We start from the raw sequence: 9,615 nt of genomic DNA, 5'->3' as shown, positions 1-9,615 counted from the left end.
GGGGGTTAGTGGATGGCATGCAGCAGCCCCCACATCCGGCCAGTTGGGTGGTGCCTGTGCAGCCCGCAGAGGGGAGCCGCTGCCCTTGCCCCCCTGCCGCCCATTCCTGGGAGGTGGTGGCACGGGGTGATAGCGCTTGGTCTCCGCCTGCCCACGCATACCCCCTCACCCCTTTCCAAGTACCCCCGGGGGTATGTGTACTCCCATTGACAACCCTTGCTGTAGATAAATCATTTCCAATGTATTGTTCTAATTAATATACCACCAAATCTATTTATTTTAAAGGGAAAAAAAGCCACTTGATATACAACTTTTTCCCCAACTTTATTATTTTTTCTATAGAACAGCAGTCAAAGTTGGTTAAATTTAAGAAAACATGACCAACCAAAGACAACATTGTTTCTTCTGCTTTTCCAGCTCCACATTAATATAGAAAGTTGAAGTATATTTTTGGTGTAGCAAAACCCCCAGTTTTTCTTTTATTTATTTATTTTAAAATGTATTCCCTCCCGTTCCCCAGCCATTTCTGACTTTTTCTCTCCCTCTCTATTCCCTATAGATAAATATAAGTGAGCTCAGACTTAGGATAAGCTTTAACATTTTTATTTTGGTAGCAAGTTTTTGGTTTTGGATATCCACTGTTTTATACTTTATTATTATTAGGTTTGTATTGATTCTTACTGTTGTATATTGTATTATTATCATTTTCATATTGATTTTTGTTGTTTCATATGGATATTGTATGGTTTAGACCTGTGTTTGTAAGGGAACCAAAGTCATGTCAAGCCTCCATCTTCTGTCCTCTGCCTGGGCATCCCATGTTGCAACTGTATGAGTCACGTACTCCTCCCACGTAAATTGGTTCCCAGATGAATGAGAATGATTGGGAATGATTTAAATACAATGGTAGCAGGCCTCTACTGAATGGCCTGTAACAACCAGGCCATCACCTCACATTTATTCATCCAGGAACCATGGACCTCACCCAGGAACAGAGACAACAACCCAGCATTTGAAAGACAAAAGACCCTGCAGAACCAGCAACTCCTATCCACCCAGAGGCCCTGCCGGCGACCCCCCTCTGGACAACACCTACTGGACAAGGACCCCTTTCCATCCTGGATAGGTAGATATTACCTCCACACCTCCTCCTACAATTTGGACTCTCTCTCTCTCTCTCCTCCTGGACTTCAGCCCCTGCACCAAGCCTCTCTAACCCCTGCTGCCAGTGACTGTGTGTGTGGGTGTGTGTGGGTGTGGGAGGGGTGTGGGTGTGTGGGTAGGTGCAGGTGTGTGTGGGTGCAAAGGAACCAATAAGACATTGTGGCACCATCTCCCCTGTTCAATAAAACCACTGTCATTTGCAACCCCGAGTTGGGTCATGTTTCACTGAATCCCAGTCCCTTCCTTATCTTAAATTTCAGCCTCATTCTCTCTCTCAACCCCAGCCCCCACCCCTCTCCACTAGTTTCCCTATCTCCTCTCAAATCCTACTGCCTTTTCCCTGTGACTTTCTGCTGCTTTTTTCTGCTTTTGCCACCTTTCAGCCTCTCCTGCCACTTTTCCTGTGATTTTCTGCTGTCCGTCTCTCTGTTTTCAGGCTTTTCCCACACCTTCTGTAGTCACCCCCACCCCCCACCGCAGCTTCCCAGCACCTCGTGGCTGTCCTGCAGCTTTCTCCAGCAGCTGGAGCCTTTATCCAGCTCCCAGCACCTACTGCCACTCCCTACAACTTCTCTAGCTTCCCCGGAGCCATCCTCTGGCTCCCCACATCCAGAGCCCCTCTTTAACACCCACACTTTCCCTTAGTCCAATTTTCCCTCTCCCCACCTACCTTTTCAACTCATCCATAGCTCTGGCTCCAGTCCCAGCCTCTGTGCTGGCATTGCTCCCCTGTTCTGTAGGCTTTCAGCACTGTCTTTTAATCAATTAAGATCAATTAATCTAAAGTTACTCCTGAGCCTCAGTTCTTCAACCCAGGCCCCTCTAGTCTACCGGTTCTAATCCCAGTCCCAGTGACTTTCACTCCCAGCAACTTTAACTCCCTACACTTCTACTTTCTTACCTTAACCTTTCCCCAGGTATCCCAAGCATACCAAGCACATATATACATACGTACATATCACAACACCCAACTTAGGAACTCATTTGTGTGTATGTATAGGTGGGTGGTATGTGTGTGAATTAGTGAATACACATATATATACATATATAGATATAATTTTGTGTGTGGGGGGTATATGAATTAGTAATCCATGTATGTGTATTGGATGTGCAGGTGTTGGTAACTGATTCCGTCTACATTTGGTGTGTGTAGTAAAACTAGTTATTTTGAACGTGTATGTATCTGAGTTGCTAGTGTGTGTGTGTGTGTGTGTATATATATGGCAATGTGTGCATGATATATGAATTAGTGATCTGTGTCTAACTTCTGGGGTGTATAGTGTATGTGCTTGAATTGCTCATAGGTATGCATGTGCCTAGGCTGGTTTGAATGTGTATGTGCCTGAGCTGGTAGTGTGCATGTGTATGCACGTAACTGATTTGTGTGTTTGTATATGTGCAATTGTGTCACACCCTCCTGTCTAACAGCACAATATTGAGATCCTAAGAAGTGGCCTGACCCCATAGGGCAACACTGGCTCAAAAACAGCCTTTCATTTCTAGCTGATTTCTCTGGTCAGTGGAGAGCAATGGACTTTCACTATACTTATGGTGAAACTAAAAATACATTTTGTTAAATAAGACTCAAATCCAACAGCACTGAAGCTATTTTGTAGAAATTCTTTTTTTAAAAAATGTTTTGAAAAAGGAAAGAAAACTAGCAATGTTAAAGTTTTTGTTAGAATCTGCACCTGGCCTTGCACTACTGGTTGGCAGTACAAATATTTCCATATAGCTATATCATAAAAGGTGGATGCTGGCAAAACAGTGTCTATCAAATAATATAAATGGCTATGTATTAAAGTCTTGGGTTCTAAGGAGCAATGGTCTCAGAATAAGAAGCAAGTCTCAAGTTGCAGCAAGGGAAGTTTAGGTTAGATATTGGAAGAATTTTCTCACTAGGAGGGTAATAAAACACTGGAACAGGTTACCCAGAGAGGTGGTGGAATCTCCATCGCTGGAGGTTTTTACACCTGCCTAGACAAAGCTTTGGCTGAGGTGATCTAGTTTGGGCTGGTTCTGCTTTGAGAATGGAGATGGACTAGAGGACCTCCTGAGGTCCCTTCCAGCCCTAGTTTTCTATGATTCTAAAACAGAAAACAATTATTTCATTTACAAATTTCTATTTTCTAATAATTCTAAGAAGGCTGAATTTGTCATAGGACTAAACCCAATAATCTCTATTGAGCTTCACATTTTTATGCATGATTTGCTAGAGTGAAAATGTTCAGTGCAGAAAAAAAATAAAGTATGTGAAAAAAGTTTTTCAAAAAACCTGCACCGAAAAGTTAACTTTTCTTAATTATCATGTCAATTTTTAATGTAATGCACAACACATACATAAAGTCTAAGTTGTAAATGGTTACAATCATCCCCAAATCTCTCAGTTCCCTGGTTTTAGATGGCTATTTTCTACAAGCTCCAAAAAATAGAAAACTCAGATTTTATCTCATAAATAAAAGAGAAACTATTTGTAAGGATACATGCAGTTATATGCACAAGCAGATGCTCACACACACACACACACACCACACACACACACACGCACACACACACACACCCTATAGATAAATAACCTGTTCATTAATGTTTTCAGGAAATTAGAAAGTTTTTCATAGAAATGAGGAGATACCATAATCTCCAGATTTCATGTAAGGAAACAGTGGTAAAGAAAATGTTAGCAACATCTTCAAAATTTCAAATATCAGAGACAAGTGGGGAAAATGATTACGAGACCCTCATATAGGTTCCTTAACCATTGGACAGTCATGCTTCAGCAAAAAGAAATCAGGGTAGTTGTAGGTCAAATTTGAACAGGCACTCTTTCAGAGGCAGTCACTGTACTATCTGAACGTTTAAGTTTTTATGTCTGCAAATGTATTTTTGTAATTGTTGATGTTATCGCTCAATTATGCTCCTATTCAAATTAACAGAAGGATAATTGGGTCTTGAACCTGTGTTTATTTCTATTTCCTTTTTGGTATGATGTTACAGAAGTTACTATAAATGTGGAAGTCTTTGGGACTATCACACTGAACTACAAATTTCTACATTTGTATGTAGAACATACAGGCATGTCGCAACTTACACAGGGGTTAGGTTCTGAGGTCATTGCATAAGGCGAAAATCGTGCATAGACAAATCGCCAGTGATTTGACTAGCGGCGACTGCCTCTGCCTCCAAAACCTCCTGCCGCCACCGCGGAGCCGTGCTTGGAGCCGATGGCAGCGGCGCAGCACGGGGGTGGGGGGTGGATAGCTGTGTGCCGCCTGGCCACCACCACGCTGCCAAAACCTCCCGCCGCCGCAGCAAACTGAAGCTCCGCCTCCTCCTCCCACCCCACAAAGTTGAATTTGCACACGGTAAATGCATGTATGATGCAACTGTACTGTATTTACAATTTCTGTCCAATGGTTAAACCAAAGGCAACAGGAATACTGAGTATGAAGGGCCTGCAGATGATTCTCTTCTCTGACGTTTATGAATTGGCTAATACAAGATTTTTGAAGTGCCAATTCCACACCTTCGGGGCTTTTGCAACTAACATGTCTTTCCAACATCAGTTACAATTAAAATGTGGAAACATACAGTAAAATTCCATCTTCTAATTTACCTGAAATCATACATCTGCATGAAGAGTTGGATGATTTATTTGAAATTTCCTAGCATAAAGTGCTAGGATTTCTTTTCTTTCCTGTAACTCCAGTTCATACAATATTCTCCACTGGCTTAGAAAACACATAATAATACCATATATTGAATCAAAAAGATGTTTTAAAAACCCTAATGAAACACAGAAATACAAGCAGAATATCCTGTCCAATATAAAAAGTAAACCCCCTCAATATGCTGATGAAAATGTAATTTTTACTGACTTGGACTGGAACAGATGCTGAAAAGGGCTTGAGTGGGGCGGGGTAGGAGGGAAGAAACATTTTCCACTTGCACAATCTGGGAGTCTTAAAATTCCCTTTGTCTTTCAAGGAAAAGGAACTCAAATTTATTTTATGACACTTGACCTTTGGTGAAGGAAATTCCCTGCAAGACTGCAGCAAGCTATTATTTGTTTTTAATGCATCTAGAGCCTAATAATCTTCCCCCTCTTTAGAAGCAGCACACCTTTAATTTTAAGGTTAATAACATGCTCAGACATACATTAGCTTTTTAATTACTTGTTAGAAGGCAGGTCTATTTTTTGTGCCTCTGAAGAAGTTTGCTTTTGGGTTGGCCCTCTGACAGGAAGAGGCTTTTCCAAATGTTTTATTTTCAACATTAAAAACAGCAGGCCAGATCTGTCCGCTTTTAAACCAGTATAAATAAGGATTAGCTACCCTGACTTTGGTTAAATTACAGCAGATCAATCAGAACAGAAGTTATCCCAGGGGCTGCAACTTTTTAATGTTTGCTTTCAGTATTATACCATAGTTTCTGGTGTAAATTTAAATTTCACAGTTGCTCTCAAACACGTGAACTAGATATTAACACTTTTGGGAATGTTACTAGCTATTTTCAATATCCTACATTACTCAGCAATACATGTCATTCAAACTGTAGGTTTTCCAGTCCAACCCAATAAGTGGATATGGCAAAAGCAAATAATACACTTCCAGACAGCCCTAAACTCTTTATAGGTGAAGTTTGAATTATATAATGATAGTTTTAAAAGGATAGTGATGATACAAGTGATATAGTGAGTCATTACATAATACAGGGCTGTCCAACTGATGGCCTTCTAGACTCTCTCCAATCTGTCTACATCCTCCTTGAAGTACAGGGCCCAATACTAGAGACAGAACTCCAGGGGAGGCTTCACCAGTGCTGAATAGAGTAGAAAAATCACTTTCCTTGATTTTCAAGAGATACTCCTGTTGATACAATCCAGTATATTACTGGGGGTTTATTTATTTATTTATTTATTTTGCAACAGTAGCATACTATGGCTAGATCCAGACATGCAGGCACATGTGGCTTGTGGTAATACAAACCTCTTTGCAGTGCCACAAACCACTACAGTTGCACATTAAATCAGTGCTCAGGACTGCTAATTTGCAGCCCTGGGGCTGAATTTGCTACCAGGATTTCCCAGTAACAAAAAACCCACCCCAAAATCCCCTAGAAAAAAAGCAGTGCAAACCATGGCAAAGTGGCGAGCGCTAAGACAAACTCAGAGCTGGAGGAGCAGGCAGGCCAAGGCTTTCTGCTCACTGTGCTCCAGCCAGCTCCTCCATTGGCTATACAAAAGCGTGCCTTAGTGCAGGGGTTCCATGTGCCTCAGAACAGGGGTTCTGCAGTGGATCCCCCATGCTGAGGCACGCAAAGACAGGGGAGCTGCCAGCACAATGTGTCCTGCTGCAAAGCACATGGGCAGGGGCATGCACTGGAGCACAAAGTAGCTGCACAGATTTTTGACGCTACTATTTCTACTGCTGTAAAGACATGCCCCCTGCTCCTGTGGACCCAACTTATTAGCCTATGTTCATCTTATGGTTCACTGTAACCCCCAGGTCCTTTTCTGCAGTACTGCAGCCTAAACAATCATTCCCCAGTTTGTATTTTTGACGGTTATTCTGTCCTAAGTTCAATACTTTGCATTTGTCCTTGTCAAAACTCACTCGATTGATTACAGACTATTTTTTCCAGTCTATCCAGGTCTTTCTGGATTCTACCTGCCCACCAGTGCACCTGCAACTCCATCCAACTTAGTGTCATCTGCAAATCTGCTAACCATTTACTCAATTCCATCATGCAAATGATTAGTGAAGATGTTGAACATTACTGGACCCAGAAACTCCACTTGAGAACTCCTCTCAAGTAGACATTGACCCATTTGATGATAACTCATCAAGCATGATGATTCAACCTGTTATGCATCCATGTTACAGTACTTTCCTAGCATAAAGGTTGTATTTCCTTAACTTGTTAATGAGAATTCTGTGGGAGACAGTGTCAAAAGCCTTGCCAAAGTCAAGGTATATTGCATCCACTGTTCTCCTCCATCTACAGAGCTGTCTCCTTCTTAGCCTTAGAAGGATTTCCTTTCCCTAGATGAGTCTGTTTCCTCCCTTGAATTAGTTAGTGTTGGAAAAAATACAGAAGTCCTTAATCATCTATATATTATGCCACATATAGAATCTAATTATTGGGGGGTCAGCTTAAATTCAGAGCTGTCTTGGATTCAGGTAAATATGGTATCTAATACAGTTTGTAAAATTTCACAGTTAAACTTTCTTAATGTATACACCACTTGCAAGCAGTATTCTAACCACTCCATTGTTCTTTAACTCAATCAAGTTTAATTAGGAGAGAAAATTATCAGTTGTCTATTTAAATGTGTGGGGTATTCTGATAAGGACCGCTAGGCTTTAAACCAGTTAGCCCCTGGGTTGTTCTTATTGAGTTGCTACCTTAGCAGGTAACTTCACCGCCAACCACTTTTTAAGGCCACATCTACAAAGGGAAATTAACAAAAATCCTGTTGTGAATTAAGCTCATGTATAAACTCCATTCTAGATGAAGACACAAAGGTAACTTTTATTCAAAATAGTATATCTTCACATAAAGCTATTCTGGTTAGTTTCCTCATGCTGACAAGGCCCAAATTAATCCTAACATTTTCATTTATTTTCAATTCCTAGAGTCACATCTCAGCAATTACCTTTTGTACACTTCTAAAACCCATTGCATAATGTCTTTTGTCCCTAAGAAAAGGCAACTTCTTGTGTGCGTTGCTCCACCAAAACCACAGACAAAATAAACCAGGAAAGGAACAGAGAAAAGAAAAAAAAAAAGAGAGATGTCCAAATAGTCAAGTCCAGCCAATGAGATTCATGATTTAGACCAGAAATTTCATATGAATGAAATCTCTTCTTTCTCTAGAGAGCGTAATTTATAGAATGAGTTTCAAAACACCATCCTGAAAGGCAAACTGGATCAACTCAGTTTCCATTTACATGGGAAAAACCCAATTTTCTTAGCTTCATATGTTGAACCATTTTTGGAGTCTTTATATTTGGCTTGCAAATTTAAAAAAGGACTCAATTCTTTTTGTTGTTTCTCTCTGAATATAGCAAAATGTCCAATAAGGGTTGGCTTGTTTTTTGGGGTTTTTTTAATATCTTCCACTACTTCTTTTTAATATTAGAAATCAATGTTTTGTGAGGAGAAAAAAAGATTATAATGAATGAAAATGAATGAAATGCTATCACAAGATTTAAGAGTGAAGGGAAAGCTATTGAAAGGTGATGAGATGGTTATTTACATTTATGTAATTTTAATGAGTGGCTAAGTTAATAAATAAAGAAATCCTTTTTAACGATTCTTTACATTTAGAAGTCAGAGCTTACAATAAATCTCTCTGGAACACATGAGTTTGCCTAGGGTTGGAAGAGTGCATGTTTAAAATGTATTAGATAATATATTTCAGCAAACATATTAAAAATCTAGACAGGCAAGCTAATTATAACACATTAGTTGGTCAAGATGAATCCTTAGAACCTCATCTATTCTAAAGCTATGTCTTCACTGCAAAAGAAAAGGGTGAGTTTTAGCATAGAGATAATTTTCTTGATGAGAAATCCTCTGATAATCCTTTGTATTATCTCCAAAGCAGAGATAATCTTTTGTCATTTTTAACTAGTTATAGCTAACTGAGGTAATCCTCTGGTGGGGATTATCAGATTGACCTGAAATATTCACTACTTGTGTTTTTTCTACTAGGAACTTCCATTGGAAACTCATGGTACATACAGTCAGGGAGGTTTGGAAGAGGTTAGATCCTGTTAAAATTGGCCACCCAATCTAATGTAGTTCACCCAAGTTTGGACCTTACACTTAGATCCCTAGTTAGGTTAATTTAAGTGCAAACTGTACAGAAGTTCAGAACAGTTAGACTGGTCTAAAAATGGCCAACCCAACCTATGTTAGATGTACCTCCAAAGGTAGTCTAACTTAGACTGGGGTTGGGCTAGACTCTTCTGTACAGTTCTCAGAAAACCCCAAGGCTGGGAAAACCCAACTGCTGGCCCCAGCCCCAGAGCTACATTTTCCCTACCCACCCACCTGGTACCAGGTTATTTTTTGCCTCCTTGGCTTCTCTCCTCACCCCCAGGAGAACACCCCACCAGCACCACCAACTAGCTAACACCCTAGCCCCCTGATTAACAGACCTCCTATCCCTCAAGCCATTCCTGGTGCCAGTTTTACCAGCATTTTGCAGTGCCAAGACCTGACAGAAATTGGGGGAGCGGGGGGCAAAAGGATGTGGGGGTTGGTTCACCAGGGAGGGCTGTTCATCTGGGTAGGAGGGATTGGGGTACACATGTTCCTGGGGGGGTTGGGATATAGTCCTGTCAATCTCCCCAATCCTTCCTGTGGACCCCACCTGACTCCTGATCCCCCTGCAGACCCCACCTGTCCCCCCCTTCCCCCAAAACCCCACCTGCAAACCCCCCC

The 9,615-nt window shown here is 41.0% G+C and overlaps 1 long non-coding RNA gene across 2 annotated transcripts in view; it reads left to right on the top strand.

The window, feature by feature from the left end:
* Positions 1-9,615, top strand: part of LOC112548742 — a 49,558-nt gene that overhangs the window by 35,831 nt on the left and 4,112 nt on the right. The window contains exon 3 of one of the 2 annotated variants that reach the window (XR_003092349.1): positions 6,805-7,028. The exons of the other annotated variant lie outside the window; for it this stretch is intronic. This is a non-coding gene — a long non-coding RNA (uncharacterized LOC112548742). Of the gene's footprint in view, positions 1-6,804; positions 7,029-9,615 lie in introns of those variants that run through there. 2 annotated transcript variants of the gene reach the window in all.

The sequence above is a fragment of the Alligator sinensis genome, unplaced genomic scaffold, assembly GCF_000455745.1.
Source record: "Alligator sinensis unplaced genomic scaffold, ASM45574v1 scaffold1863_2, whole genome shotgun sequence".
NCBI classification, from domain to species: Eukaryota; Metazoa; Chordata; order Crocodylia; family Alligatoridae; genus Alligator; species Alligator sinensis.
This window is presented reverse-complemented; position numbering and strand designations above follow the sequence as displayed.